This window comes from Engraulis encrasicolus, chromosome 15 (assembly GCF_034702125.1).
Source record: "Engraulis encrasicolus isolate BLACKSEA-1 chromosome 15, IST_EnEncr_1.0, whole genome shotgun sequence".
Taxonomy (NCBI): Eukaryota; Metazoa; Chordata; class Actinopteri; order Clupeiformes; family Engraulidae; genus Engraulis; species Engraulis encrasicolus.
Window position 1 is genome coordinate 34,183,748 of NC_085871.1, and position 10,000 is coordinate 34,193,747.

At 42.9% G+C, this 10,000-nt stretch overlaps 1 long non-coding RNA gene across 1 annotated transcript in view; it reads left to right on the forward strand.

The window, feature by feature from the left end:
* Window positions 1–8,476, forward strand: part of LOC134464608 (uncharacterized) — a 14,600-nt gene extending 6,124 nt beyond the window's left edge. Inside the window, exons 2-3 of the long non-coding RNA XR_010037973.1 lie at window positions 7,141–7,179; window positions 8,373–8,476. This is a non-coding gene — a long non-coding RNA (uncharacterized LOC134464608). The remainder of the gene's footprint in view (window positions 1–7,140; window positions 7,180–8,372) is intronic.
* The last annotated feature ends 1,524 nt before the right edge of the window (window positions 8,477–10,000 follow it).

The window sequence follows — 10,000 nt, forward strand, 5'->3', positions numbered from 1 at the left end:
TTCCAAATATCCTGTTCTTGCCTCTGTTTCTGCAATTTCTGGACAGCAGGACCTTCACACAGGCACAGACACACACAGACAAACGCAGACACACAGACACACAGACACGCAGACACACACACACACACACACACACACACACACACACACACACACACACACACACACACACACACACACACACACACACACACACACACACACACACACACACACACACACACACACACACACACACACACATATACCTCCTGAGGTGGTGGGATGCATTAATGTTCTTTGTGTTAAACACAAGGCAAGTAATTACCGCAGAAGGCAGAGACCCTCATCTCGATTATTCTTGCATTAAAGTCTGATCCGTATCGCCTTCTTTTAATCAACTGCCTCATGTCACCGGGTTATTGGAATTCGCCCGAATAACCAATTTCCCATCAAACATCTCTCTCTTTCTATCTCTCGGTCTAGATCTGTCTCTAACTCTCTCTCTCTCTCTGTCTCTCTCTTTCTCTCTCTCTCTCTCTCGCTCTCTCCCTCGTCTTTCATCACCCTTTAATAACATGCTCCACCTGTTCTACACCCTCGCCCTCTTTTAGAAAGTAAATGACTATCTGCGATCTGATTTTTTTTTTTTTTTAGTCCGACTCTGAAACTCTGATTCTGATGGTCTGGCTTTGATAGCACAGACTCCTTGTTGCTGTGGCCTTGGCAGTGTTGCCAGATGTACGATAATTATCATATTTGTACCATAACTTTGTCCATTTTGTCCTCTGTACGATCAAAAAAACATGATGTACGATAATTTCAGAGTTGTCATTCAGTTCATTTAGATGACTTGAAAACACAATTTGGGTCATGTACGACAATTTCCTTCCAAAAAGCCCCCAAAACCGATAATTTTGAGGTTTTGGTACGATAGATAATTCAGCATTTTCTATCTGGCAACACTGGGCCTTGGCTTTTTGGGCTTTGGACTTGGCAAAGGGATGGTTCTGTTCTGTAGGCCTGTCTCATGTCACTGCTGTTGTCACTGTTAGGGAGGCACTTCCTGTCTCCCATCCGCATTTGTCAATAAGCAGACACGAAATAAACATCTGATATGATATGATATCATCCCACTGATACACACACACACAAAGACAAATACACACGTGCAAACATAACACAACGCACACATGCAGACAGAAGACCACACACACATGCACGAACGCACGCATGCACGCACGCACGCATACACATACACACACACACACACACACACACACACACACACACACACACACACACACACACACACACACACACACACACACACACACACACACACACGCACACGCACACACACACATCCTCTCCTCTGGCTTTGCCTCTCATTGGGAAACCTTATTACCTCTCTATCTTTCACCCGTGAACATGGTCTCCTGGTGATGCCCGGCTTCTCTCCTCTCCTCTCCTATCCTCTCCTCTCTGTACGCCTCGGCGCGGCTGTGCCAGAGCCCGATGCTAATCTCTTAATGGGCACGAAAGGCTACGCTCGGAGAGGGGACTCTGATTAGTCAAAGCTAAAATGCAATTTCTTAATCAGATTATAGGAGAGCAGCAGCAAGGCTAACTACAGGAGACGGGAATAGCTGAGACGGGATGAGCAGGAGGAATCGAGGGGGCTCGTCAAGGAGGTGCGGGATGAAATCCTGATATAGACCTGATTGGCTGGCTGAAGTTATTTCTTTTGATGTTTTTGGCTTTTTCGTGCCTTTTTTGGAGATGGCAGTGAGAGCGTGTGACAGGAAATGATATTCGCTTAGCTGAGTCACAAGCCTCTCCAAAACTGACCAAGTTTTTAAAGTTGAGGAAGAAAATTGGACATATTTGGGAAAACTCATTTTTGAGCAGCAGTAAGATGGACAGGGTGGGAGATGAAAGGATCAACAGGGCAGTTTTTGAGTTTTGGTGCAGACAGGGGGGCCGGGGCAGTTATGTATATATTTAGAAATGTAATCTTTTGGGCTTTTAGGGGGCTCCTCCTGAAACTGATCCTTTCTCCCTGGCAGGTCTTCACGCTGGTTTAGGCGCAAGGAAGTGATGATCACAGAGGATTTTGTTCTTTCCTTTCTTTCCTTCTTTTCTCCACTCAGCTATCCACTCCTTTCATTATTTTTTTTTCTTTTCCGTTACTCACAGCAGTGGTATGGTTTGTGTCTATGAGCCGAAGGCCTAATTCAAGCCACAGTAGGAGGCCGGTCCACTCAGCGCCCTGCTGGGGACGTGATGAGTGTTCCTGTCTGCCAGGCAGCAGGAGAGGAGAGGAGAGGAGGCTAGGAGGATTGCAACCACCACTACACTCCCCTCTTCCCTGACACATAAAGACTTGTTGTTTTTTTCTGGTTATTCTGCTGTTCCTGTTACACTGGTTACTGTGGGTAGCCTGCAATGTAATGCAGGTGTGTGCAAAGTGGAAAAAAGCATACAAAACACAACAACGTATTTCCTGTATTGCACCATTCAGGGTTACAATGCACCATATAGGGTCAGGGTTAGTGCTACAGTAAGTATGCATGTTTGAAGTTTATAATATTATTATTGCATTACATAACACTTACTGACATTTTTATCCAAAGCGACTTACATATTTACCGGGTCATGGTTATAGTCTCTGGAGTAATATGGGATAGGTGCATTGCTCAAGGGCACTTCAGTCATGGATGGAGGTTCCTATAGGGAGAGGTAAGGATGGGATTCGAACCAGCGACCCACTGATATTAAGAACACCTCCCTTACCATTAGGGCATGAGTGGGAATGAGTGTTGTGTTCATGCCTGCAATAGGATGGGGAAGGATACACACAGTGCCCTTTCATCTCTGATACCCTGTATGTAACCTGTTGCTTTTTTTTAGGTTACATGTTCCCTATCATCAACTTGATACAGTCAGAGGTGCACAACAATTTGAACAATTGTGCACATATTTACATGTACACTACACAGTAGGATTATAGCTAGGTCTAGATAGGTATAATATGTAGGCTACATGTAAGTGCATAGATTACGCATCAGATTTTGTTACAAACATATCCTATACTGAATTGTAAAACACAGTGATACCTTTGACATCGGCTGTTCATTGCAATACAATACATGTCCTAACAGCACCCCCCTGTTATATATATTTTTAAACTTGTTTCTTATCTTTTCTTCTTCTTCTTCTTCTTCTTCTTCTTCTTCTTCTTCTTCTTCTTCTTCTTCTTCTTCTTCTTCTTCTTCTTCTTCTTCTTCTTCTTCTTCTTCTTCTTCTTCTTCTTCTTCTTCTTCTTGTTTTTTTACAGTGAAAATAGATGTAATGTAATAAGGCCTTTGTCTTTCCTGTCTTGTACACATCTTGTTAATGAGCTTTGTGTTTACTGTGCATGAAGATATACACATTAAAACGAAAAAGAGCTGTCATCCATGCCAGTGAGTCACTCCCAATAATTGGTATTGTGATCTTTATGGTGAGGGGAATGCTTAAAGAGAAGACGAATGCAGAAAGAGGGAAGGAAGAGAGAGGTGTTATTAAGGAGGAGAGGAGAAAGATATGGAGGAGGAGGAGGAGGAGGAGGAGGAGGAGGAGGAGGAGGAGGAGGAAGAAGAGGAGGAGAATGGGTGAACTTCATGGTGACAGAGCTAGAGGAAGACCTGAAGGGCAAGATGGCAGAGATGGGATTTGCGGCTGTTTGACGGGACCATAGTGGCTTGTTCATTTCAAAGGGCTGTTAAAAAAAACTGTCTGTAATCTAAAAACTGGAACTATTTTTTTTTATTTCTTTGTTAATAGGATTGCTTTTACCACTGCTGGCTCATATTGTCAAACAACAACCGACTGTCCTCACCGTTCTACCAACCATTCCTGCCACTCTCTGAGGCAGAGACACAAAATCAAAGTAGGCCTACTTATGTGAAGGTCACATGCTCGAGTCATAAATGAATGACAAAACGAAAAAAAGTGGCTGCCTAGCTGTGACTTGGTTATCATCGTTCGCGTCTAGTAGCCGCTCAAAAGGATCTATTCCTTTGCGAACGTCACAACACTGTAAGGTAGCGATAGATGGAGGAAAGAGAGATAGATCAGGTAGCCTAATTGTGTGCAGTGTTCCAACAGTGGAAATGCTAGTCAATGAAAAGTCGTAACTAGTCTTTACAGTCTTTTACAGTCTTTAGTAGTGCATTTTGCATGGACAGTCATGGATTATCATGAAATTTTCTTTAAAATGGTGTAGGCCTACTAGAAGCAAACTCGAGTGTATTTTGTTGCTTGTTACTTTTTTGTAGTGTACGACGTTGTTTCTTACTGTTAAGCCGACAACGTTTCACACTGTGTGGTTGTGTATATCTTCATACAGACATACAGACACAGACAGGCGGAACAGCTCTATGGGGGACATAGTTTTAAAACACTTTTCAAATGTCATTTCCTTTTTCCAATTCTGTTATTTTTTTGTCTGGAAAGTCGTGGAAAATCATGGAATTTCATATCTGACTTAGAGTGTGAACCCTGAATGTAGCCATTGCCAGCTTGGAAACGGCTCATTTATTACATAGAGCTTGTTTTAGTTTAGGGAGGTGAAGACGGCAGAGTTGAAAGAGGGCGAGAGGAGGAATGAGGCAGACAGCAAGAAGGATGAGTTAAGGCGGAGAGAGGAGGAGGCATGACATGAAGGACGGAGGCGGAGTTATCTCTTTGTGGTGCTTGAGCGAGAGGAATACCTAAAGAGCAGGGCCGTAAATATTGCGCGCTATACTGCATACTGTACATTCAGAATGCTTTGAACACTTCAGTCAAACTCTTACATTTTTTTTTTCATCAATCACTGCCTTGAGGATAAATAGGGGTGGCATATACAGACTGAATTTATCATTGTTGATCATACATCGATTTTGATCATAGATACATTTTACATTACAAAAACAATACAGAGGACATGACCTCTGTGTCCTCAATGGTAGTTACGGCCATGCTAAAGAGTAGGATGGAGTTGATAGAAAGAGCGAGGAGTGGAGAAAGAGAGATGTGTCGAAGATGAAAAGTAATGAGAGATGAATAACAGATGGGTACGGCAGCAGACGAGAGATAGATGGAGGAGAGAAAGACAGTGTTAAGGAGGAGAGGAGAGGAGAGGAGAGGAGAGGAGGGGACAGGAGATGAGAGGAGAGGAGGGGACAGGAGATGAGAGGAGAGGAGGAATAAGGAGGAGATATAAGAGGAGGCAGAAGAAAAAGAAGGGGGAGGGATATCCATGGTGAGCGAGCAAGAGAGAGGTATACCTAAAGAGTAGGAGGAGGAAATAGGATGGAGGGAGAATGGAAAGAGAGGTGTGGAAGATAAAAGCACACAACAAACACAAGAGAACAGAAACAGAAGGAAGGGGGGAGCTATACTTCTTTCTCAAAGAAAGTATTGAAATTGAAGGACAGGGTGGGAGAGGGAGAGGGAGTGAGAGACAGAGGGATAGGGAGAGGGAGAGAGAGGGGGGGGGTAGGTGGTAAATTACAAGCATAAGAAGATAAAGGGATAGAGAGAGATGCTAAGGAGGAGGATAAGGAGTTGAGGACATGGGCAAGATCTCCACTTTCCATCGCCTCACGGTAACACTCCCTTATTTACTCAATCACAACAGGAGGTCTGGAGCAGGGAAAAAAACAGGCAGAGATATACGTTGCGCAAATGAAACAAATCAAATCAAAGACAACAATTTCCCAGTAAACTGCACATCAGGGAAGCGGCTTTTCAGGTGCTTCTTATATATCCATTATACAACGCTAACATGATATGTTTAGCGGTGGCCTCTAATCATTTGTTCTCAAAAGCGGGTCTTCTTCTTCTTCTTTCTTTCTTCTTCCTCTTCATGGCAGATTTCCCCCCCGCCAGCTCGGGTGAAAAATTGGTCTGCTTTGATTTATGGGTGCGCACGCAGGTTTGTCTCATGTCACCCAGAACAGAACTGAACAGAACAGAAGCGCTCGCATTATATGTGGGTGCTGCTTGCCACATCGGCCAAAGGGATTAGTTAGTTATTAGAAAGAAAGAAAGAAAGAAAGAAAGAAAGAAAGAAAGAAAGAAAGAAAGAAAGAAAGAAAGAAAGAAAGAAAGAAAGAAAGAAAGAAAGAAAGAAAGAAAGAAAGAAAGAAGAAAGAATGAACCATGTACCGGACCATCGAAGACCTGAGGTTTGAAGAGAGAGAGAGAGAGAGAGAGAGAGAGAGAGAGAGATGAAGAGAGAGAGAGAGAGAGAGAGAGAGAGAGAGAGAGAGAGAGAGAGAGATGAAGAGAGAGAGAGAGATGGAGAGAGAGAGAGAGAGAGAGAGAGATGAAGAGAGAGAGAGAGAGAGAGAGAGAGAGAGACTATTGCAATGGCAAGACAATGACAAGATCGTTGTACATCAGAAGAGTGTCTGGCTGTAATGTGGTGGGGTTGAAAGCATAACCTGTTGGTTATTTTCACGAGTCTGGGCCCAAGAGGGAGGGAAGGAGAGAGAGAGAGAGAGAGAGAGAGAGAGAGAGAGAGAGAGAGAGAGAGAGAGAAAGGGAGAGAGAGAGAGAGAGAGAGAGAGAGAGAGAGAGAGAGAGTGTGTGGGTGTGGTATGTGGGGTGGGGGTGTTGGTGTGGAGATGTGGTTTGGTGTGGTAGCTTTCAGGAGCGCACACACACGCAATCACGAAGCATGCACGCACGCGCACACACACACAAACACACAAGAGTTTGTCCGAGTGAGTGTGGCGGGGCTAAGGAGGATCAGACCAACACATTTCTGTGTTCCTTCTTCACATAAGCCGGGAGCCTCAAGGCTAATAATGTGTGACCTTCTGCACACGCTATGTGTACACAAGGTGGAAGGAAGACCGTGTTGTGTGGAGAGGAATGCCTAATATGTGTTGTCAGTAGACCCTTACCCTCAGAAATCCAATTTCTGTCTTCCACAACTTCCATGCCACTCAAAGTTTTTTTTTTTTTAAGTGGGGAATGGAAATACTGAAATGTGTATAGTCCGCTTTTGTAATAGCCTTTCCCTTGGTAAACTAGGGGACAAAGGGGGCAGTAACACAGTGTATTCATTCTCATGTGAAAAGTGTTCCTTTTTTCTCACACAGTCTTCTATTTTTTTTTCCACAGACTCCTTCTTCCTAACCAATAATGAACAGCAAATTCACGGTAAGCAACAATTACATTACAAAAACATGATTTCAATGACATGAAACACTTTACACTTTGAATCCAAAAAGATATGTTAAGCTGTTTACATCCTTGTAAACACCTTTGAATATTCTGTAGTTAGCTGCATATTTTGTTTGTGTGGGCCAACTATTCTTTGAGCAGTCAGTCTTTTCTCAATTACATTTTGTTTTGTTCTGTCTTTGTCTTGGATGTGGTGGCTAAAAGCATGCGTTAAGTGCTTTGTAGTAAAACAGTAAGAGAAAGTGCCTTTGAATCACAGAAACCAAAATGGGTTTCATGCTTTTTGAAGATAGCTCTCTCACAAATGAAAATATTATAATGCAGTCAGAATTTTACAGTAGCTCATAAGTGCAAAGGAAAAGGGGTGGAAAAGAAGAAGAAAAAAAACATCACAAGGACTGACTTAACAGTTCAGAAGGTTTTTGTTTAAAGTAAACAACACACACATGAGCGCGCATACGCACACACACACGCACACACGCGCACACACACACACAAACGAAACAGGTGCAAAAAAGGTACCTAAAGCTGCATGCTTCTACTATAACACTTTGTTAGACGTGGACATTACTTCCATCCCTATAATTAGGCCTATCTCTTCTCTTCTCAGCCAAGCACCTCTCAGTCACACCTCTTTGTCAGCCATCCTGTCTCACCACTGCACCACTGAGTGTTGTGGAAGCTCGAGAGAGAGAGAGAGAGAGAGAGAGAGAGAGAGAGAGAGAGAGAGAGAGAGAGAGAGAGAGAGAGAGAGAGAGAGAGAGAGAGAGAGAGAGAGAGATTATCTCGTTTGTGTGCGACATTTGACCCGTGGTCAATTATCTCCTGCAACTCCAGCCATCCGTCTGAGACTAATGCTCGAGAGCAAATGAAGTGACCATTGTTATTTTATGTCGTTTTCTTTTTCTTTCTTTTTTTTCAAAAGATGGCACACTGCCAAGGTCTTGCTGAGAGATCAGAATGCATTTAAATGAATACGTGTCAGTCATTTCCCTCTCTGTGGTGAGGAATCAATACTTCGTTTCGTCACATTATGGGGTGGGGGGTATGATTCAGAGTTCATCTATTCTATCATCTTTCACCCACAAAAGACCTTGTTTTCAAAAGGAATCGTAGACATACTCTTTTTTTTAAATGAGGAGTGGGAAAATGTTTTTCATTATTAATAGCGGAAACGATTGAACGCTCGGCTAACTCAAAGACAGACCTTGAAAGTGGAAAATCAAAACATGAGAAAGGCCTCTCTCCGTGTGGGATTTATCCACCAGCCATGGCGTCCGGGCCCTCCAAGTGTGAGCCATGATAATGATGCTGGGCATTAAAAAATTTAAATAATATATTTATAATTGTGTTATTCAATATTTCCGGCTTCCCTCGAGCATAATCCTGATGTCCCAGTGGTTGTTTGTTCAATCTTGTTTGGGCTTATTAATAACAAGGAACCAACATTTTTATTTATTTTTTGGCTCCGACTTCCTCTAACTGCTGGTGTTTGTGTTGGATATGTGCCAGCATATCAAGCCAAACCCCTCTTCCCGTTACTCCACTGGTTTCACTTTGATTACTGTATCTGTGCCTTCAGCTGTGGCCCAATAGGGAGCTGGGCTTTGGCTCAGAGCGTTGCAGGTTCAAATCCCCTCCAGGTAAGAGGAGTGTGAGAGGTGGCTCAGAGGGGGACAGGTTCAAATCCCCTCTAGGTAAGAGGAGTGTCAGACCTCCCCTTTGCCCTCTGTGTTGCCTTACGTGTCTTTCAGCAAGGCATCGTCAACCTCACATTGCTCCAGGTACTGTAGTGTGTACCTAGTAAGTCCATTTATCTGTATTTGCTTTGGTGAATGTACATATTAATCAATAGGTCAGCACATGTCTCCAAAACTGGACTGCACTGCACTTTTTGTGTATCGTTCACATCTGTGGCTTACTGTGTTTGCTCTTGTGTATATTGCTTTCCATTCCAACCAGCAGTCAGTGGGGAAAGCTCTGTGGGTAGTCTTAAAAGGGACCATATTGCTCACCACAAAGGATAGAAAAACAGATGGAAGAAAAAACAAAACAAAAGATAAAACAACGGCAAAATGCTCATCTCTAGTCGCTTCAACAAAGCCTAATGTAATTTTAGACATGAGATCCCGCAGGCTTACGACTCGACACCCACTCAAAATCTAGATCTCGAGACAAAGTTAGTGTTTTCCTGCATATTGCCTGCTGGCAAAGAAAAATATGTACTTTGTTCAGACTTAAGTTATTTTTCTATAGCAGGGGGACACTCCATACACATTTCTGTTTGGCTGGTTTCCCTAGGTAATATCTGTTACTTGACTACAGAAGTCAGCCTCTCCTTTTATCATTTCTCGATCCTGACTTCTCATGTTCTTATAACAAATAAGGAAGTTGAAATCTATACCTGATTCTCTAATTCTCTCTGTCCTTTAAGTTTCTTCAGTTGTGAGATAAAGAGATATTACGATGAAGAGATAATACGATAATATTTCCACAGATGCACAATAATGTAGACAAAAAAGTCTTTCCATGTAGCCTATAATTCCTTCCGTCCGTGTTCTCAACTAGCCTGGCTATCACCAGATTACATACAGTAATATCACAAGTGAGAGTCTTACAGCATGGAAGATCATACTTTGGCGTTAAGTGTCTACGTAAATGGGCAAACACACTGCACATGGCAAAAGCGGGGTAAGTAATTGACTTTGCATAGAAAGAGTGCTTGAGAAGTGGCAAAAGGGTTTTGGTAGACAGGCGTTCTTAGCGTGTAAAAGAAAAGATAAACTTCAGTTCATTT